General features: G+C 52.1%; 1 protein-coding gene across 4 annotated transcripts in view; it reads right to left on the minus strand.

Moving 5' to 3' along the window:
- Positions 1-24,917, minus strand: part of Ndae1 (Na[+]-driven anion exchanger 1) — a 207,260-nt gene that overhangs the window by 125,521 nt on the left and 56,822 nt on the right. Inside the window, exon 1 of one of the 4 annotated variants that reach the window (XM_089543779.1) lies at positions 16,488-16,792. The exons of 2 other annotated variants lie outside the window; for them this stretch is intronic. The gene's annotated coding sequence lies outside the window, so the exon portion shown is untranslated. Of the gene's footprint in view, positions 1-1,301; positions 1,793-16,487; positions 16,793-24,917 lie in introns of those variants that run through there. One more of the 4 variants, XM_089543781.1, reaches the window with a different exon arrangement.

Consider the following 24,917-nt stretch of genomic DNA (forward strand, 5'->3'; position numbering starts at 1 on the left):
GTTTTGTAACGTCAGATCTACATACCCCTCTTCTTTATAAAGAGCAAGTTCGCGGTGATTCAAAGGAATTAACTACACTGCCAGGCTTGTGAAACAAGAGCGTTTCTCTTCTGGCATAACGCCGCCATTTATCGTCTCCTTGCGTTTGCATATTGACATAGGTACAGTTCGCACACACTTGCGTTCAGGCGAAAGCAAAAAAAAGTGCGTTCGATGTACTTCGCAGCAACAAGACGCCAACGCCTGCTGATAAAAATGACATGAACGAGTACCAACAAAAGTGGCAAGAGTTAGGATCTTACGGTTTTCTTTTAATAGTCATGTCAGCCGGCTGCCTCTACAACGGCAGAGACGATGGAACGCATACCTTGGCCAAATGATAGTCCAGTCGTTGAGATTATCGACTGTACACCTTTTGTCAAAAGTTTAGAGCCCAGGAGGTTTGCTTCCTAGTCACACCGTGCGGCTCGTAAACCACCCTAAGCGTTAAAACTCGCCTGAAGGTAAGATTTCTGGTCCTGCCCCCTCCAATGTGTTGGAATCCCACGAATGCTACAGAAGCCCCACTACAAGACTTAGAAGGCAACCCCCTGGTCTCTAAACTTCTGACAAAGGCTGTACGTGCCAGCATTTTCGCTTTTCTAACGGAATCTGTACATGCGCGCCGAATGCATAAGAAAAGTGGCCCACCATCGTCCAAGAACGGACAGACACATCGCCATCTGAGAATCTCAGCCGGTGACACATTAGAGTCTGTCACTGCTGTTACACACAAGTACGACTAAAACCAAAAGGTCTTCTACAAAGCCCTTTCCACAAAACGCATATAGCGGCACCCCGACAACCTTTTTATCCGTGCCCTAATTAGTCGCAGATCCACTCAACCGTACAGCACAGCTGCGCTGCAGTGAAGGCCCCGAGCCGCCCTACGTTGCTCTCAGTGCTGCATCCATTGCATGCATTGTAGCATAAGCAGTGCCCTGCTCCTGCACTAGCTATAAAAATTACCTGTACGCACTGCCTATGTTGCCACCCACACACGCACGCGCTCCTAGGTGGCCTGCTCCCGCAGGCTTCCTCGTTTTTGCCCCGGTGCTTTCCCCCGAAGTGTTCCGCGTAGAGCAAGCGTCTGGCAATCGCGACCGGAAAACGAAACTACCGTACTGCGGCTTCTCCGCGCGTACTAGGAAGCTTGATTTGCTTAAGAGCGTTAGTCCTGGCGTCATAACACCGAAATAAGTGTTTCATTAAAGACGTCTCTCCCTCTCTCTCTTTCTCTCGACAAGAAAGCAGCCACTTACGTGAGCAGAGGAGCCGGAATTCGTGCGCAGAAGTGTAGGAGTTCTCGAAATGCGCGACTCGCAGGATGCAACGCAGCTCAAAGCAGACACACACACACATACAAGTGGGCGAGTTAGTGCTTCCCGGCGCGTCGTTGCGGACTGAGCTGATAGAGACTCGCAGAGCCCTTGGGCTGTCGTCGAGGGCCAAGGACGGCGCAGTCGGAACAGCAGCAATAGCAGCCCAGGGGGAAAGAAAAACAAGAAGAAAAAACAGTTTTTGCCTGCGTGACTAATCAACGCTTGGAGCGCCGAGTGCACGACTTTCACCACATGCGAGCCGATCATTAGAAGAGAGGGGCCTGTCCTTGTGTTGGTGCTGTGTCACAGGTCTCGCTCCGCCGCGAGTGGTAGTCCATGGAGTAGTCACGCCAGCCCACGGGGGGGGCTCACTCACTCACATGGCGGAGGAGACTGCGCGGACGCGCAATTTATCTTCGCGTGTTCGCGCGCGCGCGTATGGAGTAAATAGTATCGACGGTTGCGCTCGAGCTAATACTATAACCGGACCGCAGGTAGGGAGACGGAGGAGGCGGAGGGTGGCCTGCCGATAAGCTTGCTCGTGGAAGGACACACCACATCGCGAGCTGTGTTTATTACAGCGGTGGCTCCGCTGTCGCAAACAGGATGAGACTAGTCGGGGAGCAAGGTCGCAGGAGGGAGTCGGTTGCTACGAATAGAAGCGTGCGAAGACATAGACAAGTAATTCTTGCCGTCAATCACGCAAGCCGATCGCCTGAAATGCGTGCAGGCGTGAGGGGACGCTCACTATACTCCATCCTGGTACTCTACCACGCGACTTAGTCGCGGACGACGCTGCAGAAACTAGTTCTCGAGCAAACGCATCCCGTAAAATTTTCCTCTCTGCTGCATATGTGGATACGCTACGTGAGCAATTAATTAGAGCCACAAACAAGGTTTATGGGGTTTAACGTCCCAAAGCGACGCCGTAGTGGAGGGCCTCGGATAATTTCGACCCCCTGCGGCTTAACGTGCACTCACATCGCACAGTACACGGATAACCACAAACACATCGTGGCACTGCCAGGACGGGATCTACCTGGAACAGATCCCACACAATATTGTATGCGTGCACTCCGACGAACTAAGAGATGGCCATTGGCATAGGAGCGCGCGCTTTCACGTGAGGTATGCACACCGCGGCTCCCCAGCGCATGCGCAGTAAAACCTCCAGTGCACCAGCGGCTGTTCGCATCTTCACGCTCGCATTGCAAAAGGAATCTAATCGAGCGACGCTGAGCAAATACTGTCCGCTGGGAGACAGAGTGTCTGCTTTAAGGTCAAATGTTCGACAAATAGCCACCAGTGAAGAACCTGTAGAAAGAAATGATGGAAACAGCACTGTAGACCAAGAGGAAAAAAAAAAAAAATCCAGGGCAGCGGTCAAATCATACAATCGACGTTACAGCGCCGCGTGAACACATCATCCCAGCATGTCCTTCTAGCCATTCAAGTCCAGTCCTGCCGATGCAGAAAGAAGCCACGCGAATGCAAACAAAAAATAAAGGGACAAAGAACAATCGGGTTAAAGAGAAAAGCAGTTGCCCGCCCCTGCCGCCGCGTGTGTGTGCGCAGTACGTACCAGAGCGAACGACGAGCAGTGCGTGACCGAGCACAACACAACGCCACCAAACAAAGAGCGAGGGGCCGCGGGTCTGTCTGGGGGCGACGAGCCACGCGCAGGGAATCACGCTATCAGTTCGCATCTGCCGGCCACCGAAAGCGGGTGCAGCGGTAGAACGACGCAGTTAGAGACTCGAAACGCATAGACAGGTGAGTGCACAGTGGGCGCTTACTACTGCTTCACGGGCAAGTGGAATCGTCGTTAGAAGGGGGGAAGAGGAGGGGGCGAAGGCTTACGCAGTATCCACTGAGCAAGCGGGCCCAGGCACGCGACTGTTTGCGGGCCTACCGGTGTGCGAGTGTGTCTATTTGCGCTCAGCGCAGCTGGGCGTCCGAAGCGCGCGCGATTCTGCCCCGAGACTGGCCTGAGGACGAGCCCCGACGGATGACGCGGCGCCTGGCGCGATCGTCGGGGACGATATTGCCCCGCCCACTCCTCCCACCACTCCTCCAGAACGGAGCAAACAAGACGTCTGAGCACGTGGTTGAAAAAGCGTTCAAGTGTAAGGGAACACTCGGTGATGCTCTATAGAGAAGGGTCATTCATCAACTGGACCGCCACGACAGACTAAATTTGTCCAGTTCGTCTAGATTGATGCAATGATTACAGCTGTCTAATTACAAAGAGGCTGATTCCGCAGAGAACGACGCTCTTATTATAAGATAGAAAAAAATGAAAGACAGATGTCGCCACCAGCGGCTGTTCCTGCAAATACAGTGTAGTGACGAAGGCGAGATTTTTCTACCTGAATATTGAGGAAACCTCTGCATCACTACCACTAGTATACTTTTACCATGCAAGTAATAAGAAAACAAAAAACAAATCAATCCCACAGCTGTCGACGTCGCCACCGACGTCTCTTGTTTGTATCGCCGTGTGTCGAATAAAGACTTAGATCTCAATGACGCGACTTTTACGGGCCTGCGCATGTCAATGCAGCCACGAAAGCTATCTGGTTCTGCTAAGATCAAATGCGTGCTGGTGTTGCCCTCAGTGTTCCTTAATTCAGTGCATTATGTACGAAAGGAACAGCGCGTCAGAAGTAGTTCAGTAGAACTTGGTGCTGGGCAGAAATGGTTTCGCGCGACCGTTAAGGATACAGGAACTATGCGGCGGCCTGTTATGGTTTAGTTACTTTTCCCACCCGTCGGCACTCCGATGTACAAAGCTACCTCGGTTTGGAAAGATCCAGCCGCCGCGCGACTGACACGCGAGCCTTCGCGTAGTCCGGCTCCGAAACGTCGGGCCGCTGCCGACGCCGGCCGCAACGCCTGCAGGGCCGCGGACGCCGACGTGGGAACCATGCAAAGACGAGGGCGTGCAACAAGCTGACGGCAATTTGACAGAGGGACGCACAGCCGCGCGGACAAAGGCACGTTCATATCACTTTTGTACCGAAAGTGCGATAGAAACGTGTTTAATTTTACCGCGCAATGAGAGCAAGTATACGTTACTTGTTGCGCTACGCAATGCTATGTTGCGCCACGTTAAGGTACTGAAAGATAAATTGCCTGCGGCTTCAAGCGCCGAGGCTCTCAAATAAACGGGACTCTTCCCCGGACCTTCGCCCTTGTCTTTGGATCCGGAGGCGCTTCAACATTATTCGATGAACATATTTCTCGGTATACGAGGTCTGTTAGAAAAGTATCCGACCTTTGGCTGAAGAAAAAAAAAAAAACTGACATAACTGAAGCGTTGGAAACCTAATCACCTTCAAAGTAGTCTCATTGGGACTCCACACACTTCTCCCAGTGGTGTTGCCATTGTTGGAAGTATTCCGAAAAGGCCTCTTTCGGAATGGAGTTTAGCTCAGCTGTCGTTGCAGCCATAATGTCCTCTCTTGTCTGGAATCGCACCTCTTTCAATGTCCTCTTGATTTTGGGAAACAGCCAGAAGTCGCAGGGGGCCATATCAGGAGAGTAAGGAGTCTGTTGAACTACATGAGTCTGGTTTTTCGCCAAAAAAGTCTGAATCAAGTGCGAGGAATGTGCAGGAGCATTGTCGTGATGTGTGCGCCAATTTCCTGTTAACCTCAACTCCAGTCTCCTGCGCCGCACAGCACTACGTAGGCGACGGAGGACGTCCCTGTAGTACTCTTTGGTCATTGTTTGACCCTGTGGGGTGCGTACTCGTGGTGTGCCACACAGAGGGAGTCAAAGAAAGCTGTCAGCATCACTCTGACATTGCTGCGCACTTGGCGGGCCTTCTTTGGTCTTGGTGACATGGAATGCTTCCACTGTGACGACTGGGATTCCGTTTACGGGCCGTTTACGGGTTGATGAAGTCGGGGTCACTGTTTGTGGAATATAGCATGTACTGTGAGTCTTCAACACGAAGATGCTTTTGCTCCACCGTGAGCAGCTTCGGCACGAATTTCGCCGGAACTCTCTCCATGGCCAAATCTTCGGTGATAATGGAATGTGCAGAATAATTGCTGATGTCCACCTCTTCCGCAACTTCTCGGATAGTCACATGATGGTCCCGCATCACCACAGCGTTCACTTCGGCAATGACCTGGTCATTTTGGCATGTTGATAGCCGACCGGACCGCGGCTCGCTCTCCACCGATGTGCGGCCGTCTTTAAACTAATTGTACCACTTTTTAATTTGTGTGCTGCTCATAGCATCATCACCGAAAGCCGTACTGAATATTCCGAACGGTTTCCACTTGGCTGTCGTCCAGTTTCTGGCAAAATTTGATGCAGTAGCGCTGCTCCCGTCGCTCCGCCATTTTCCTTGCAATAAAAAAACCGACGAGAGCACTGCGCACTGCATCACTTAAACTCTGCGTCCCAGCGACTGACGTCATCGGCAGGCCGAAAAAAATTCGTGCATGCGCACGAAGGTTAAAGGTCAGCTGGTGCAAGAGCGCTTGTTTCATATCCATCAGGTGTTCGCAAAAAAATAAAAAAATAAAGTCGGATACTTTTCTAACAGACCTCGTATACGCTATCTGCATAGTGCTCCGTGGAAGCCCCAGTTCAATGAAGACTACTCGCTCACGTGACTGGAGCGGAGCGAATACGCGATGATAATGAACGCAATCTCGTTATTATTATTATTATGCCTCCACCGGATAGCGGAGCGCATCATTCTGCATCGCCGCTAGAGGGGTAAGACGTGTCAAAACAAATGTGTGTCGCAATCAAGGCGCGCCATCAAGGACACGCAAACGCACCGCATACCACGGGGAGAGCCTGCTTTCACACAGAGGTGCAACACCTATAGCGTGAGCAAAAAATAAAATAAACCGCCGTCGGCAGCATAAGAGATAAATAGCACGTGATGCCGGCCAGTTTATTCGCGTCAGACTCATCTGGATAGAACCGGATAGAAAAGTGCGTATTGCGTCCATGGCAGACCGTATGTTGCTTTATCGTTGAGCGAATACATTAAAGAAAACAGGCGAAGTACTGCGAGGCGGCCAAAGTACTTTCACTTTTAATGCGATGGCATTTAGGCTATGGTCATGCAGTTTCCGATTTCTCCGTAACAAAATCCTCTGATTGGTCGAGGAAGGATACGTGGCCTTGTGACGTCATTACAACATGTCCTGACGGGCCGTCCTGATTGATCGAGAGATGTCACGTGCCCTTGTGACGTCATCACGATGTGCGCACGGTGGCAGGTGGCAACCTGGCCATCGGATTCCGAGAAACTGGCCCACCGTGGTAGGTGGATTCCCAAGAGTTGGAAGTTGGCCCCCCCCCCCCCCCCCCCCCCAAAATTCCAGAGGACCCCAAAATTTTGGAAGCAAGCCCGCCCCAGAAAATGGATAAAGGTGAACTAGTGGGTCGGATTAGTATAATCCCGCATAACAATCCAATGGAGGGTACTTGAGCATCTAAAAGGTGACGACTCATGCATGCCATATAAGCGCAATGGAACCGGTTCTAACCGGAGTTATGGCAGGAAAATTGCAAGAACATTAGACACTCATCGTAGACACCATAACAGGCAACCAAGGGTAGTCGCATTTTCTTATTTAAGAATGTGGTTAAGAAGGCACCCAAGAAGTTCTTTATATATTACTTTTTTAAATATATTTTCTGAGTGTGAGGCAGAGATCCCGACAGCTTGGCTCTATCGAAGATGGCAAATAGGGGTAAGAAGCGCTTTAATTAAGGCGCACAGCACCCCGAAGAAAGGGGCTTATACATATACGCGTGCGCCGCTGAACAGAAATGAGGATGCGGTCCAGTTCGAGGACATTGTAGACTTCCTGCGCAGTCGCTACTAGGAAAAAAGGACGCAGAATATGCGCACTAGGTATCACTAAAGCGACGAAAGAAAGGCAAGGAAGCTATGCAGGCTGGCAATTAAATGACAACGAAGATCTTCGAGTGCGAGTTTTCCGCCAACTGACACAACAGTGAAAGCGCCCGCCGTTCGCGGGTATGCTCATTTTCCTGGTGTAAGGTCGCCTCCAGTCAACTCTTTGGCAAACACCGATGGGGACAGATGGACAGAAGCCGACAGCACAGTCCTCAGAGAGCGCTCGGCTTTTTATCCACCTTCGTCACCAAAGCGACGAACGAGAGAGCAAAGAAAAACTCGGCAGTATTCCCATTCGTTCCTCGAAGCTTCGGCGGTAAGCTGGTATCTCTACTGGGGCCTTCATTGACACCAAAACGGTGGAAAAGTGACGAGGAGTTGGAAAACTTGGGTGGCACGTGCCCCAGCCACGAATAGAGCAGGCGCTTCCCGTAACGACGCGCTAATTAATACGAGGAACTCAGCCGCTTCGCTCTGGCGTCTTGAAATCGCGGGTTTGTTTTGAAAAGGAGCCGGGGCCTGTCCATGGGGCACAATTAGGTAATCTCTGCTGCGCAAGCTCTTCCACAACCTGGCAACAAATTATCCTCGCGCTTCCTCGAAACGTCGCGACGTCACGGCGAGCTATACGCTGAGCACGTGCTACAGCGGCTACGCAAACAGCTCCGCTCAAAGAGGTCGGAAACGGCGCAGATGCTGCGGAAGACGAACATCAGGAGAATGAGCGTTTAGGTCTAAGTTCGCGAGGCCCGGATTCCGAACACCTTGAGAGTAGTACCGTCATTCTCCCTCTCTGTATTCACACTGTCCCTGCGACCAAGTGTCTACACTAAAGCGTATACACTAATGGTGTATATATTAAAGTGTATACACCATCTGCTGACGCTAGGCGTACATTAGGACACAATATTGGCAGTACTCACAACCGTATTTTGCAGCAAGTTTCAGTCTAATGCGCCAGCGAAGCGAGACGGTACTTCAGCAGCAGCAGGAACGCTCAGCACAGACAAGCAGCTGAGCCAATACACACCGGCAAACTGTGCCGCGTCCATTACACAAAAGCGCCCCGCGGAACATGGGCGCTGCCAAACACGACAAACAGCCAGCAAACAGAAGCTCCGGGGGCTCAGATAAAAAACAAAATCACGCAAACAAGCCAACAAACAGGGAAGAGGCAGAGGAGGACCGATTCCGAGAAATAACTTGGACCACCCGGCGCCGCCACATCATTCCTGGCCGTGCGATAGCCGACGCGAAAACAACCGGCATACTCATAAGCGGAACCAGATCGGCCCGTTAAACAAGGCGCTTCACGCGGCGGCGCCGATCGGGTGAGCGAGGAGGTGCAGAGACGCTGCCTTGATCCACTCACCGAGGAGGAGAGGGATGAGCGCCCGCAGCTGACGACCGGAATCCCTAATGAAATCGGCAGCGAGAAGACGACGCTGGGCGTTGTTCCGAAGGACGACCGCGCGGCCACGGCCAAGGGAGAACGCGCGAAAGGGTGGCCGCCCTCGTTTCCACCGCCGCGACACTGGGTTAACGCGCGACGGGTGCTTCAAAGAAGAGGCCGCGCGCGGACTCTGGCCAATACAGTTGAACCTCGTTATAACGAAGTTTAAGGGGCCCGACGATTACTTCGGCATAGCGGTAGCTTCGTTATAGCCGGTGTTTACCGAGCTTTCCAAGAGGAATCGTCATTCCTTCGCTATATCCATTATTTATTTACAAACCGGTTCGTTACAACACGGTTCGACTGCATATTCTAAATCATCAAGCAGTAGCACACCGGGTAAATTATCATTACAGGCCATGTTTCGATTCCAACTCTTTGACGTCAAAACCGCAAGAAAGGACTCCGTGATCGCCATCTGGAAGCGAGTGACCATGTAGCTTAGCCTCGGGGATCCGCGCTAAAAATTAAAGAACGGTCTCGACGTCGCGATAGTTTGCTTGAGGAAACTGCCGGCGGTGGAAGCATCTGCATTTGATTGTTTGATCTTTTTTATATAGCTTATAAAATCTCCGTTTTACTCGAAAGTGTACCCTCTCTGTCATGAGAACCCGGCAATCTATATTGGTCAACTTCAATGTGTCCTCAGCGTTTCTTTAAGCCTGAAGCGATCACCTCCATACTGACTTTGAGCATGCGCGATCAATTGCATCGATCATGACTGACTGCAGTATACATGGGTGTGCGCAGTGCAGCCAACGCAGCATGCTGGAGACTCTTCGCTCCCGGTGGGGAGCCAAAATTAGGTGTCTCGACCAGGCGGCGTCGGAAGTCGAGATCAATTTAGCCGCGGCGCCGCTCGCTTTTGCGCCTCCCTCTCCGTTGCAGATGCGGAAACGATACCGCGGTATAAGCCGACATGCCCGCAAGGCAGGCAGCAGCCCGCGAACCATCATGATCCCCGCGGCGCGAGCCCTCTTCATTAGCCTGATCCTCGCATCCGCTTCTCATTCGCGTGGTGTTTGTTGTTCGCGCGGGTACCAATCCTAAGGCACTCTGATAGGAAAGCACCCCCCAGTCAGCAGCTTATATGGCTTTCTTATAGACACAGCGCAAAAACGAGACAGGACATCAGAAAGAAGACTTCAAACGCGGCGCTGACCATGGAACTAAGCCTTGTTACCTATATCTTTGCAGTTAGAGTGACTAGCCCAGACAGGCGGTGTTTCGATTCCAGAACTATAGGACGAATTCTTCTTCCACTACGAAGTCTCTGGGAAAGCAGTATGGTTTTCCTTTCTAGTCGTATGACTGTACTTGGGTGGTTCCTAATAGGTAATTACTATATTATTAGTATAATTCAGAAGAAACGGCTCGTGTATGAGCGCATAGTGCCCCATGCATGCGCTCGCAAAAATCTGGAGTTTCTTTTCTTTCTTCTTTTCTGGGATATATGTAGTTCAGTTGTTGGTCAGCGCCGCATGTGAAGTGCTTTTTTGTTTTTTCTGACGCGGTGTGCAGGATGCGCTTGTTGCCTTGATTCGAGAGCACAGCCGTAGCCTTACGCGGACCATACGACGACGGTGCGGCCTATATAAGCAAGGTCTCGCGCGGCAGTGGTAGTGGAACAGCTGGAGCCAGTCGGCAGGACTTTTTCTTGCTTCATCAGCCCACCGCAGCAGCAGTAGCTTTCCATAAGGTGGAGATGACACTAACCGATTGCACAATGCGGGTTCGCGTGTGCTACAAAGTAATATTCCTAGCGTTGGCAGTGTTACGAAGTAATTGCGGTAAAAGCGAGCGACACCCGAGAGGAGCAACGCTCTCGTCGAGATTGGGCTCGGGCCTCGAATGATATAGGAGAGTTGCGAATGGGCAAGCATCGTTCATGGAGGACCTGCTCGCGATGCAAAGAAATCAAACGAACCACGAATGAGGGTCATAAAAACGTGCCCAGATATCGAGCACAGTTCACCACGAGCATTAAAATAATAAACAGAGAAAAAGGAGAAATAAAAGAGGATAACTGTAGAGAGGGGGAAATAAAAGGCCTCGAGAGAGGGAGGGAGCCGCCGTTGCTGCTGCTGTGGCGGCGGCACGGAAGCGGCGAAACCGGATCGACACATTCGAGGCTATCTCGGTAAACGGTTCGAAGGCCACCGCGAAGCGAACGCAACCACCATCGGCGAGACGAGTCAATACGGCCAAGTGCCCTTCGATGGAGACGACGGCTACGCCGCACGGACGCCTCGGGGACGACGGGAACGAACCCGCACGCGCTGCTGCTGTCTAGCCATGGCAGTTCTGCACGCGGAGGGCGTAATGCTAACCATCTGTGGTGCCACCGTGGTACCGGAAAAGATGCTTGCAAGCAAACCCGCAAAAACGCACAAAATAACGAACAACCCTTGGATTCCGTATAAAGAGACTAATTGCGTATACTTCTAACCAGGCTACGTTGCCAGGAATGCTAACTTTCACTTTCAGCGGTCGTCATGACGCCTCCAAGATCGCTGATCCCAGTGATGTGATTGGCTGAAGCCATTTTGGAGCAGCTTTTTGGAGCAGCCAAATGGGAATTTTGGAGCAGGGAAACAAGCTTTTGGAGCAGCTCAAGGCTCATTGCAAGTGAAAAAATTGACTTTGCGAGAAGTAAAATAGTAAAATAAGGAGGAAACCTTTGGGAACAAAAAGGTGCTGTTCAATAGGATGTTAGGGGCATTTCGATGCGAGCAAAATGCAAAAACACCCGTGTACTAAGATTTAGGTGCATATTAAAGAACCCCAGGTGGTCCAATTCTGGAGTCCCCCACTACGGCGTGCCTCATAATCAGATCGTGGTTTTGGCAATAATTTAATTAAATTAGAGGCAATTGTGAAACATCATATGTTGGCCCAAATAACTAATTTTAGAACTTCAGTGTCATGTAAATTTTTATGCGACCAAGTATAGATCAGCGCTGTGTTATAGCCGCCAAGCACCTATAGGACAGCAGTTATAAATGGACAACAAGGAATTCACTGGAACTTTTATTTAAAAATGACTAGAATGCAGATCACAAGCTTACAGAAAAACAATGAAATAACACTATCAACGTTTCGAACTGAATAATAATTATGTACACGACAGCACAACTTTTCGGCTTCTTGGCCTATCAAAAAGCAGTGGACCTATTCTGTGCCTTTTTTCTGTGAGCAACATCATTCAGTCTTTAACTGCAAAATACTGCCCAGTTGGCTGCCTTAGGCGACATTTTGTCAACAGCAGCTGAAAGCCTTGTTTTTCCTTCAGCAAGCATGGCCTGCCCACTTTCCATATCACCAAAATTCTTCATCTTTATGCCATTGTTGATGAGCAGCTCTGCATTCACCAGCATTTTCTTTGCTGTTTCTACTTCCAGCTTGAGGGTTTTGTCAGCATCACTTGGTGTCATCTTCGGCACATTGGCACGCTGCCGTTTGGCAGCCTGCTCTTCTTCAGCTGCCAAACGTTCTCTGTACCTTTTGCTTGCCCCTCGCACTGCTCTGACAACATCAGGCGTAACATCAAAGTGAAAATACGCGTTTGGCGCAGCTTTGGCGCACAATAACAAAAATATAGCAGGATGTAGCAGGTTTTGCCTTTTGGCGCACATCGGCGCAATTGGCGCAGCTATCACATCACTGTGATCCCATATTATTGCGGCTGTACATTGGATCCACAGAGTAAAGGTTGGCTATCTCGTCACGGTTAGCAAAAATGTGGAGAGGGTGTGCATGGAAGCCCAGCTGCGGCTTTCGCTACGGAGTATAGTGTATTGACTCAACCGACGTTAAGCAGAGAGATAGTGTCCGGCGCGGCGCGCTATATGGCGCTGCCGCCGGTTCGGTTGGTTGCCCAGCGCGGAGGCGGGAGAAAGGCGCACTCTGCACGGCCACGTCACGTGAACTGTCACATCTAATTCGCTTTCTCACCATTGCGACCAAGGACGATCCCTGCGTGACGTTCGGTGCGGTTGGGATGCTGTTATTGACGATGGTTGTGCCGCCGTCTGCCCCCGCGATCGACATGGACATCTAGGAGGAGTCCTTCGAGGGATCGGAGATTTACCGAAATCATCCGATGTAGAACGGGGAACTCGGTTTTTCGGACGCGAGAGCGGTGTTCACGGCGCTTCGGCTCTGTGTATGGCTGGCGCGTTTTGATTTACCAGGAAATGGAAAACGAGTTACAGCGCAGCAAACACTATGTCACGTCAGGTACCGCTGGATGTACATCCCCCCCGTGAAAAGTCTTTAGGCCGCGGGGTTAGCTTTTCAATACATGTAGTAGAGGGTTCAAGGCGCACCCGTCAAGTCGTAAACTTCCGCAGGGCGAGAGGAACCATAGATGGTCCTAGACTTTCAAGGACCTTTGGTCGCCGGGAGTGCTCCACAATCGGCACAAAAGAACATTCCGAGACCGAGAACTTTTGCCCAAGACTGTACATAGTGTCCTCTTTGCCAAAAGTAACCAAGCAACAGGTTTTCGCTTCTCGACCACATAACGGAGCCTTTACGGCACCCCTAAAGACCGAAAGGCGCCAAAACGTGAGGACAAGCTAGGGCTCACCTTATACTCTACACAGAATCAGAGCTTAAGGGCTGCCATTAGTGCTTTGCTACGCGGCTAAGAAAGGAAACACCTGTGCCCGGTTACTTTTGGAAAAGACTGCACATGCTTCAGAAGAAAATATAGAGTGGCCAACGTAGACGGGCAGTTCAGCACAGTGAAAGGAAATGCATCAGGCCAAGGCGGGTGGTCGGCATTTCCGCGACAAATCTTCGCGGCCACAGCGAGCTGGATCTGTAGGTGACGCGAAAACAATGGCGGCCACTGCAAGCGCGCGGACAAGTGCAGCGGCGGACGGAGGAGGATCGATGCGTCGCTGCAGGAAGTGCCGAACCAGTGCTTACTTGTACTGCTGCCAGGAGACGACACATCTCTCAAGGTCCTTCGCGGCCTGCGTGCTGTTTTGACACGGCCAGGAATGGCTCAGACGTGCTGAACGATCCCCCCCCCCCCCCCCCCCCCCCTTTTTTTTTTCTTTTACGGCGTTAGCAGCATACTCATTAGGGAGAAAAAGCCATTGTGCGTGCGTACGTAGTCAAGGACAAACATTTGCGGGATGCGAGTTCATAGAAAACATAATTTCTGCGTTGCCTCGATAGTCGGTCAGCTGGTGCACATTCCAGCAGATAGAGCACATACGTCCCATGTTATTTCTATGATTTTTATTCAGTTGCTTTGCCTAACCGCGAAACAATATGTCCTCATATATGTCCTCGCGTTCACAGTATGCTGTCATCAATAATTGCCGCTCTGATGTCCTACAAATTTCGAATGGCGTGCCACAGGATAGTCTCTTGGGTCCTATACTTTCTAACTTATATGTAAATGACATCACTAATATAAACAACGAGATAAAATTTAGTATTTGTGCTGATGACACCAGTTTGTTTTGCTGCTCCACTGATATTAATCAATTAACCTATTCAGCGAACATAGTATTGACTGCTCTGAGGGAATTGTCATCCTCAAACTCCTTGACAGTGAACAAGGAAAAAACAAAGGCGATCATATTTCATGCTAAGGGCAAGTTGGTAGGGAATGCACCACCTATCTTTTTCAGTGGCACACAAATTGAATATGTTCAATCATTCACATCACTTGGCGAAGACTTTACCCCTTCGGTGTCATGGCATACTCACATAAACAAGGTCTGCATCAAGCATTCTAAATTCATAAGTGTCGTCTCTCGCAATATATATATCTTATCTAAAAAAACAAAACTTGACTTTTACTGTGCATTCTTTTTCTCATACTTAGGGTACTGTTATTTGGTATGGGGAATACCACAGTGTCCAATTTGCAAAAGCTTTTTCCTCAACAGAAGAAAATGCTACGAGTAATTACAAATTGCTGCTATGACGTCCCAGCTCATCCCATACGAATAAAATACAAAATAATTCCAGCTCCTAGGTTGTTTGAGTACAGGTTTGCCTGTTTTTACAAAAAGCAAACGGCAAGAAATGACCCCTTTTTGTCCCGTATTGTGCAGCTGGTGCCACAACACGCCATATACCACTAGAAACACTGAAATGTTTTTGGTACCAAGATGTAGAACTAACTATGTTTTGCTATGCTAAAATATATACTACCAAGATGTTTGAACTCTTCTCTTTATAACAATATAAACAAAATGTCTTTTCGTGCACTTCGTGAAACTTTTATTGATTAGGTTGTATTAGTACTGAAATACATATGTTAACCGTTATTTTTTCTTCCCTTGTCATTGTTTAATATATCTACCCCCCTACCTGCATTACAGCACAGTCTGTTTTGTTTGAGATGTGAATTGTTATTTGTATGCCGCAAAAACTGCCGCTGCTGTCACCGTCGACTTTTTCGGGTGACGAAGCACGTCAAGCGGTTGTTGCGAACCGCTTTTATTTCGTCACCCCACGCTTTCTGTAAGGCAAAAATCGAAATAAACATTCATTCATTCATTATCTTTTTTTTTTCACCTGCGAACTCGCATCCCGTAAACTTTGGTAGATGACTGAAGCCTCCGCCCTCCGGCAACCCTAGCGGCCATCTTTCGGGCATCCACCAGTAAAAATGCATCTCTCCCACCTACGAGCCCCCTCCCCCGCTACACACACCTCCATCCTCCCGAAGCTCCACTCAGCAAAGCAATGACTATGATGTTTTGACATCATGTAGTATAGGTCAAATGGGGCATTAAAAAAAGGCGATTTAATCGCTGCTCCGTTGTTTTAATTCATTACCAAGCTATACCCAGCCTGCCTTGACAGCCGAAATCACAACAGCGAGTGAAGAAGCGGATATTATATCAGGGCCTTCTTCGAGCTAACGTGACCAAAACTGACCTTCGGCGTCATAGCCATCGCTCGGTTGTTGAAAACGAAAAAGTGAGAGAAGAAGAAATTCAATCATAAGTTTTTCGGCATGCGTGGGCTAATACCACGCGATGATTCATGTATAGTAATGACTTACGCATCATTACAAACACGCAACCGAAATTTGGTGTGCGTACTCGTTTAAGAATCCCAGGCGGTCGAAATAAATCCGGAGCCCTCCGCGGCGACGCCTCTTTCTTACTTTCTTTCACTTGAGAACAAGAAACGCAGAGTAAAGGACGACAGGACAAGCGCTTTATCTGCTCAAGCTATGCACCAACTCGGCCAGAAAAGTGTTGTACTGCGATACACTTCTTTCACTGCCTCCTTTATTCCTACCCTCACGGTTCGGGTGTCCACCGAGAATGAGACAGCTATGCGCCTTTTACTTTCTGCACACCCATCCCGCCTATTGTACTACCAATCAGGACCTGTTGTCAGTCTTCGCATGCCTTCGCATGCCGACATCATATAGGGTGTTTGTGAACAAAATCACAGAGCACCTTTAATGGGTCACGTTCAGCCACCATTCAGGCACACGGCTGTCATTTAGGCTACGATCAGATAACAGTCGTAACACAAGCAGTCCGCAAGGATCATCGCATGGCACGTTCTTATTCGTCAACATCCGCGCTGACGCCACAAGCCGGAAGAGCGATATGACAGTTGCAACAGACAGTCGTACGAACCCAGCCTTATCAGCGATCCCCAGCGGGCATGATCGGCATGCGGCGCGACCAACACACGGCATTCTTCAGACGCTGGATTCCGGGCACATATGACCAAACGTAACCAATTTTCAAGGCTCAAGAAAACAAAACTAAGTACTTGCCTGCACGCTACGCTTCAGTCCAGCTCACTCCAAGGTCCGAGGAAACCATGCAGAGGCGACGTGACAGACTCCCTATTAGCGGGCGCGCGAAGAACGGCACCGGGAAACCACGAATGACGAGGAAGGGCTTTCCAGACGTCGCGTGGCGAGACGCAAAACGTTTTTCCACGCTCCCCAGCGTCCTCCCCTCGCCCTCTCCCTCACTCGGCGGTGGACGGCGTGACAGCTGCCAGGGTGGCGAGACGCGCTCTCACTGGCCGGCGGCGAAGGGTTCAGCGCCAAGCGCGGAGATCATTCAGCAGCGCCCGCCCGCGTCCAAGGGAGGGAACGGGGGGGGGGGGGGGGGGGGGGGGATCTCCGACGGCGGAAGCATTGCCGCGCACGCGTCACGAGCGTTATCTGCGCCCAAAGGTGCTCGGCTTGTAATGAAAGGCGGCCAGATAAGCTGGACGGCGGAACCTTCGCGAAGGCAGCCTCGGGGAAACCGAATTATGCAATGCCTCGGAGGAAATCGCGAGAGACGGAGAGATAAAAAAGGAGATACGACGGAAGGCAACAGAACGCGGCTGCTGGACAGTTCAATGGCAAAAGCCCTTGGCTTCTGTTCGTCGGACAAACGCGCTGAAGAGGCGACTCAAACTTGTCTCAGTTCCGCGTGCCAGAGAACAAAAAACGACGCTAAACAAAGACAGCTCGCTTGAAAGCGCAAGTATTTCTCCTCCTCGAAAGGCAACGCGCGGACCTCGTGGCTACTTGCGCATGCTTGCAATGGCCCGAATGTAATTTCACACGACCGCAAGAAGAGCTGCAAAAGCGTGGGCTCTTGCGGTTTCATCGGCTCTCCACTGCAGTGATAAACAAAAGAGGGAGAGAGAGACTGTTTTGAGAAAAAAAAAAAAGACGTTAAAGGCCGGCCTGATGAAATAAAAGCTAAAGGCGACGCAGCACAACTCGTGGCGATTCAAGTACAAGTAAAAAGAGCTGATAAAGCGCGCATATCTCAGATGAGGTATTTCGGCTCCAGCAAAACAAATTCCTCCTCTTTAAATGTTCATTAAAATTAGTCCTCCCGGTAACTTTCCACTCAGCGAAAGTCTGGAGGCGTGCTTCTGGCCAAATCGGTTTAACTAACCATCGAATAACAATTTATTCGCCACGGCGGCTCCGTGGTTAAAGCTCTGGGTTTACATGTGCCGGAGGCCCGGGTCCAATCCTGGCCGCAGCGGTCGCTTTCAATGAAAGCGAAACACCCGTGTGCTGCGCGATGTCAGTGCACGTTAAAGAACACCAGGTGGTCGAAATTGACCCGGAGCTCTCCCCTACTGAGTACCTCATAGCCCATGCGCCACTTCGGGACGTTTAAAACTCCACAATCTGAAAATTGAAAATAACCAGTCACAAAAGACAAGAGAAGGAGTGTTCACGCCAGAACGACTGGACTAGCAACTTAAATTTATTAGAAAAGACATAGTCCCAGCAAGGCCAGCCGAGCATGCGCAACAGCAGCATCGCAAATCACAGCACAATCGACACACAAGAAACACACCTACCGTGACCGAAATAAAGAAGCGAATTCTTTCTCGAGTAAGCGCACCGAGCTTGTGCTAATGCAATCATGGCCTGACAAACTGATATGGCACGCTTGCAAGATTTCCCGCTCTTGTTTTCCCTTGCCTCTACCAGGAATCGTTACATTGCTGAACAATAGATAACACCCACATCCATTGCAATGGCGAGGCAAGTTTGCACCGTGATCGGACCCAATCTGCAATTTTACAAATTACCAGAGCGTGCGGTTGCATTTCCATGAGGCACTGCTCGAATCCATACATGCTTCACGCAAATACAGTGATTATAATGCATCCGTGGAGCCTGTGCTAACGAGTGTAACTTCTTATGTACTAAAAATCTAGACAAGGTGGGAATGGGGTTGCTGACACCACCTCTGCCGGACCACTGTACTTTGTGCTTAGAACATTCAAGTTACCTTTTCTGACACAGATACAGCGTTCAACGCTCCACTCTGATAAAACTGCGCACCCTTCCGGGAGCTACAGCTGCCTTTAGCTCTAACCAGGGACTTATGTCACAAAGCAGTTCGCTAGTGACTGCCTAGAACCCGTGCACACAAGTCTCGATAGGCAAGACAACGCACAAACATGAATAGTGTTCACGTGCAAAAGGTACTTTGGAATTCGCCACGAAGCAAGCTAGGTGTAACGTGTACTGCATCGAGTAAGGTTCTAGTTAGACAAGACACGCGTCTTGATGACGTAAAGTAACACCCGTGGACGCAGCCGTCCCTCATCCCGCAGCCAATGCGCTTTTGCGCAATGCATCCAAGTTTCGCAGTGAAGCAGCAGCGCCAAGCGCTCGGGCATCGCCGTGCGCGGTACACAACCTGGATCGCCGCCAGTGTGTCGCTGTAGCGTGGAACGCCGACAGCGAGAGATTAGAGCGAGGACGCAAAGCGACGGGGAAACAAAAAAAGAAGAAAACGCGCTGGAGAGAAGATGACGCCAGATGCGGGATGCGCGAACGCTGAAGCGTTAACGGCGCGTAGGAGGATTAACGGCGATCAACGCGATGCCAGAAACAAAGCCGTATTATCGGCGCCTTTCATCGGCAGTTTACGCCGGCGACGGGCGATAAAAGGCGTCCCCAGAGGGAAACGAGCGCAGCTACACTGATATCAGGCCATTCCGACCTCCTGCGACGACGATGGCACAGTGCCACAGTCTGGAAGTGTGACGACGTCGGCTTATGAAAGAACGAAGCGGCAGTGAGCATTGCGGACTCGTGTTAGAGGAATAGTCAATCAGCAGTTATAGAACGGGTTCCACCTCGACAGCGAGAAAACTTCAAGCGCCTTTAAAGGCTGAAAAGTAAGTTCGAAGACTGCGGTGGATTGGTCTTCGCCGCAGCACTTCTCTGTCTTGCAAAAAAAAAAAAAAAAACACAGAACGGCAACAGGAACAAAATCACAACGAAATGGTCATCGGGATGTTTCGCTTTACTCTCTGCCTGCGTGAGTGCACTAACATAGATTCCAGACCTAGTTTGGCCCGTATAGCGACCCTATCCATTCTTTAGGAATTCCCATCAACACACCAAACTAAGCCACCATTTACTCGTTTTCAAAGATGTGTATTCCACGAGACTGCTGCTTTTTTTTTAAACTGTTTTCTAAAAAAAAGAAAGAAAAGAAATAATTCCATGAGGCTAGTGCGCGAATATTGTATTCGGGAATCAGCCCGTTTGTTAGCAGTTTCTTGCCACAGTCCTTCATACGCGACACAACCAAGGATCCATGTAGCTCTCTGCGTGTGGACAACCGTGACCTTCAGTGCGGGCACTCAATCTCCTGCGTCGGTCGCACGCGCCGAGCCAAAATCTCATGGGAAAAATCCAAACGCCTGCGATGAGCGTAGTACACAGTGCTGATTTTCCCACTCGTTTACGTCTGACTTTTCCACCTTTTTTTTTTATCCTGCTTCATCGCCAGCTAACGATTCTCGTTCGTCGTCGGGACTTTTCGCGATGCAACTGCGGATAGCTTGACGCCTGACTTGACTCGATTAACACGGAGAAACATTGCCGTGCTGCAGAAATCCTATACATATAAGCAAAGAACGCATTAAAAAAGGCCCGCTGTAATCCATGGCGGTTGTTTTGCGAGATGGAAATATATTTTTAATTTCTGCATCATAAGCGTGGCTAGAACTTAATGGCGATAACGGTTTTATTCGTGTCCTCTGCGTGCGCCAAAGCCGCACGAACGCAACAACGCCTAGCGGTATTGGCAATGTCAAACTCTCCCATGCTTGCACATAACGGTTGCTCCTGGAGAGGGTGCTCCACAGCACAACTTTAAAGCTAGGAGGCGAAACTATAGAGCAAGGAAGAATAACGGAAACAGGTGAACAGATCGAGTGAAAATGCTGAAACAATCGAGGTCACGCAGCCAAAGCCAGAACGCGCGCCCATTCCAACCCTCCCCCCTCCACCCCCTGCCACCTCCGCCTATGACGGGCCCCGGGCGGTCCTGGAACTGGCGTAATAACCCGCGTGCGCGAAGTTTTTTTTTTTCTCTCTCTCTTGTCCTGCGCAGAGCTGGCACGTCCGTGGCGAGCGATTGCAAGTCGCGGCCACCGCAAGCAGGGGCGCTGACACGTCTGGCCGCGTGGTCTTTAATCAGAGCGCCTTTACTGCCTTGCCCGCGCGTGGTCCTTCTCGAAGCCTTTTGCACGCATAACGCACCGCGGCATTTCGAACTAATTGAGCACCTCCGTATAGCCTTTCCCATTTACGTCGAATTAGCAGCTTTATTTAGAACCAGCGCCAGCCGGGACAGCTTGACGATTCTACTGAGATACATTTTCGACTTTCCTCATTGTCTCAGGAGATGCCACGCCGCTATCGCCAGGATCTACCAAACGGACTCTAAGGATGGAATAATCGAAAGAAATCATACAGTTATCCACATTCTCCTTTCAGAGTTCTTTATTTACTTGAGAGAGAGAAACGTTGCTAGGGTGAAAGAGGTGTACAGTCGCAGCCCGTGGCTGCAGCTGAACAAAGCACCCATTTTCCCCGTGATCCACTCTTCGTGTTTTCCTACGCTTAAATACGGGGCAGAGGGGGATCTTTTAACATATCTGTCGTTCCTCTTGAACGGCAACGTATTAAGAGAGTTAGAACTGCTTAAGTGGGCCAAAATAAAAAGCAGAGTTAAATGCTTCCCGGAATCAATACTGCCGACACCACTTTTACTCCACGGGAAGGGCATTACACTAAAGCGGCGCATAGTATAAACTGGCCTCACACACAAACACAGGTGTTATCGCAGCAGCACAAGGTTTTTCGATGTGTCTTCTTCCTTTTTTAGCTTCATATTGCAATCATTACATGAAATATGATGAGAAAATCGCGAGAACTACGTGGAGTGCAACCAGGAAGCTGAACGAGTGCACCAACTCTCCCACAGCGGTGCCGAAGGTCGTTGCGATTGTAAACAGTTCGGCATCTCGCGGTTTCGCAACGCGCGTGTGGTAATCCCTTCACGCTTGTCGCAACAGCGAGTAATGTGCAGCAACATCGCCTGAACAAGATTAGCTACTTGCGCATCAAAATGGCGTAGCTTTCGGAAAGTACCAGCGGGTCGATCAAGGTTCCTGCGCTGCATGCTGTTCCGGGGGAGCGGTATATATTACTGCCCGATGATATCGGCCTCGCGAAAGAGAAACCCTTATCGCCGACTTTAATTTCGATTCAATGTCAGTGAAACCAGGCGATACGTGCGGCGCCATGCGTATTCCGCTGGCACCACGAAGACCCTCGGTGACACCGCTGATATCCCTGGACGCAATCTCCTCACAAAAAGTTCTTTAGACAGCCTGCAGAATGTCTGTTGAAAAATTTGCGAAGCTCTGAGCGTCGTCTCGTAATGAAACAGTCCACTTACTTTCATCTTCGTTGCCTATAATTTTTGACAAATGGAAACAACGAAGGTTCGTCTTATCTGCCTCATGCGCTTGCAGAGAAGCCGGTGGCCACTGAAGCCAGCATCGAGTAAAAAGAGTGTCGCGCCACACACTCACTACCATGAAGTAGCAAATTAAACAGATATTCTCTTTCATCGCACGGGCCGGCGTGCTCCTATCTGCAAACATTAAATATCGAATGAGCTCAATCGGTATACAGAATGTGTGAAAGCAAAGGAGAGACAGGGAGCGAGCTTTATCGCCTCACGGAACTCCTAGCGCGTTTGTCTTAAGTACATGAACGATCTGCTCCGCACTGGCGTGGAGACATGAGCCCGCGGCTCAGGGTACGAAGCAACTTCGGACCCGTTTAATCTGCACTTTGACTTGCTCGTAGTAGAAATATACTGTATAGTGACCTGCCCGGAAGGGAACGGCCCGTCTAATGTCGGTTGCGCCCTCTGGAGACGACTCCAGGCCGCGGCGGTCGAATTTCGATGGAGGCGAAATTCAAGAGGGTCCTGTGCGATGTGAGTGCATGTTAAAGAATCCCACGCGGTCGAAATTTCTGGAGCCCTTCACTACGGCGTCCCTCTTAGCATGAATCGCTTTGGGGCATTAAACCCAGATAAGCGAAATCTGGAGACGGCGCTGTTGATAGCACGCGATGGAAAAATGCGCAGCACAAGCCCCACAGTGCACAGCAAGCCTGCAGCCGCTGTAGCCTTGTTGTTGTTGTGCCCTTGGAGTTGGCACATACCCAAGTGGGACCGGGCTGGTCACAGAGAGAAGGAATCAAAGCCTGATATTATCGCGCAGAATTTAGGCGAAAACAAACAAACAAACAAACAAACAAACAAACAAACAAACGACCGACCGACCCCGACCGACCGACCGACCGACCGACCGAGCCGACCGACCGACCGACCGACCGACCGACCGACCGACCCCGACCGACCCGACCCGACCGACCGACCGACCGACCGACCGACCGATCCTACCGACCGACGACCGACCCCGACCGACCGACCGACCGACCGACCGACCGACCGACCGACCGACCGACCCGACCACGACCGAGACCGACCGACCGACCGACACCGACCGACCGACCGACCACGACCGACCGACCGACCGACCGACCGACCTCCGACCGACCGACCGACCGACCGACCGACCACCGACCACCTGACCGACCGACCGACCGACCGACCGACGAGCCGACCGACCGACCCGAGCCGACCGACCGACCGACCGACCGACGACCGACCGACCGACCGAACGACCGACCGACCGACCGACCGAACCGACCCGACCGACCGACCGACCGATCCGACCGACCCGACCCGACCGACCGACCGACCGACCGACCGACCGACCGACCGACCGACGACCGACCACCGACCGACCGACCGACCGACCGAACCGACCACCGACACCGACCGACCGACCGACCGACCGACCGATCCCGACCGACCGACGACCGACCGACCGACCGACCGACCCGACGACCCGACCGACCGACCGACCGACAGACCGACCCGAACGACCGACCGACCGACCGACCGACCGACCGAACGACGACCGACCGACCGAGCCACCGACCGACCGACCGAACCGACCGACCGACCGACCGACCGACCGACCGACACCACCGACCGACCGCACCGACCGACCGACCGGACGACCGACCGACCGACCGACCGACCGACCGACCGACCGACCGACCGGACCGACCGACCCGACCGACCGACCGACCGACCGACCGACCGACCGACCCGACCGACCGACCGACCGACCGACCGACCGACCGACCGACCGACCTACCGACCGACCCGACCGACCGACCGACCTCCGACCGACCGACCCGACCGACCGACCGACCGACCGACTCGACCCGACCGACCGACCGACCGACCGACCGACCGACCGACCGACCGACCCCGACCGACCGCCGACCGAGCCGACCGACCGACCACCGACCGACCGACGACCGACCCGACCGACACCGAACCGACCCGACCGAGCGACCGACCGACCGACCGACCGACCCGACCGACCGACCGACCGACCCCGACCGGACCGACCCGACCGACCGACACCCGACCGAGACCGAAACCGACCGACCGACCGACCACGACCCGACCGAACCGACCGACCGACCACCGACCGATCCGACCCGACCGAACCGACACCGAACCGACCGAGCACCGACCGACCGACCGACCGACCGACCCCGACCCGACCGACTCGTCTCCGACGACCGACGACCGACCGAAGCCGACCCTCCCCGACCCCGACCGACCGACCACCGACCGACCGAGCCCCCCCGAACCGACCGACCGACCGACGCCGACCGACCGACCGACCGACCGACCGACCGACCGAACACCGACCGACCCCGACCCCACCGATCCGACCGACCTCCGACCCGACCGAACCGATCCGGACCGACACCGAGCCGAACCGACTGACCGACCGACCGACCGACCGACCGCCGACCCGAGCCGATCCGACCGACCGACGCCGAACCGACCGACCGGAACGATCCCGACCCGACCACGGACCCGACCCCGCGCTCCGAATCCGACCGACCCGACCGACCCGACCGAACGACCCGACAACACAACCCCCAGACACGACCGACCGACGAACAGACCGACCCCGACCAGACCCCGACCGACCGAACCCGACCGACCCGACCGACCCGACCGACCTACGACCGACCGACCGACCGACGACCCGACCGACCGACCGACCGACCGACCCGACCACCCGACGACCGACCGAACCGACCGACCGACCGACGACCCGAACCGACCGACCGACGACCGACCGACCGACCGACCGACGACGACCGAACCGACCGATCCGACCCGACGACCGACCGACCGACCGACCGACCCCGCACACGACCCGACCCGACCCCCCGACCGACCGACCCGGA

This window comes from Amblyomma mixtum, chromosome 5 (assembly GCF_055824585.1).
Source record: "Amblyomma mixtum isolate Tamu chromosome 5, ASM5582458v1, whole genome shotgun sequence".
Taxonomy (NCBI): domain Eukaryota; kingdom Metazoa; phylum Arthropoda; class Arachnida; order Ixodida; family Ixodidae; genus Amblyomma; species Amblyomma mixtum.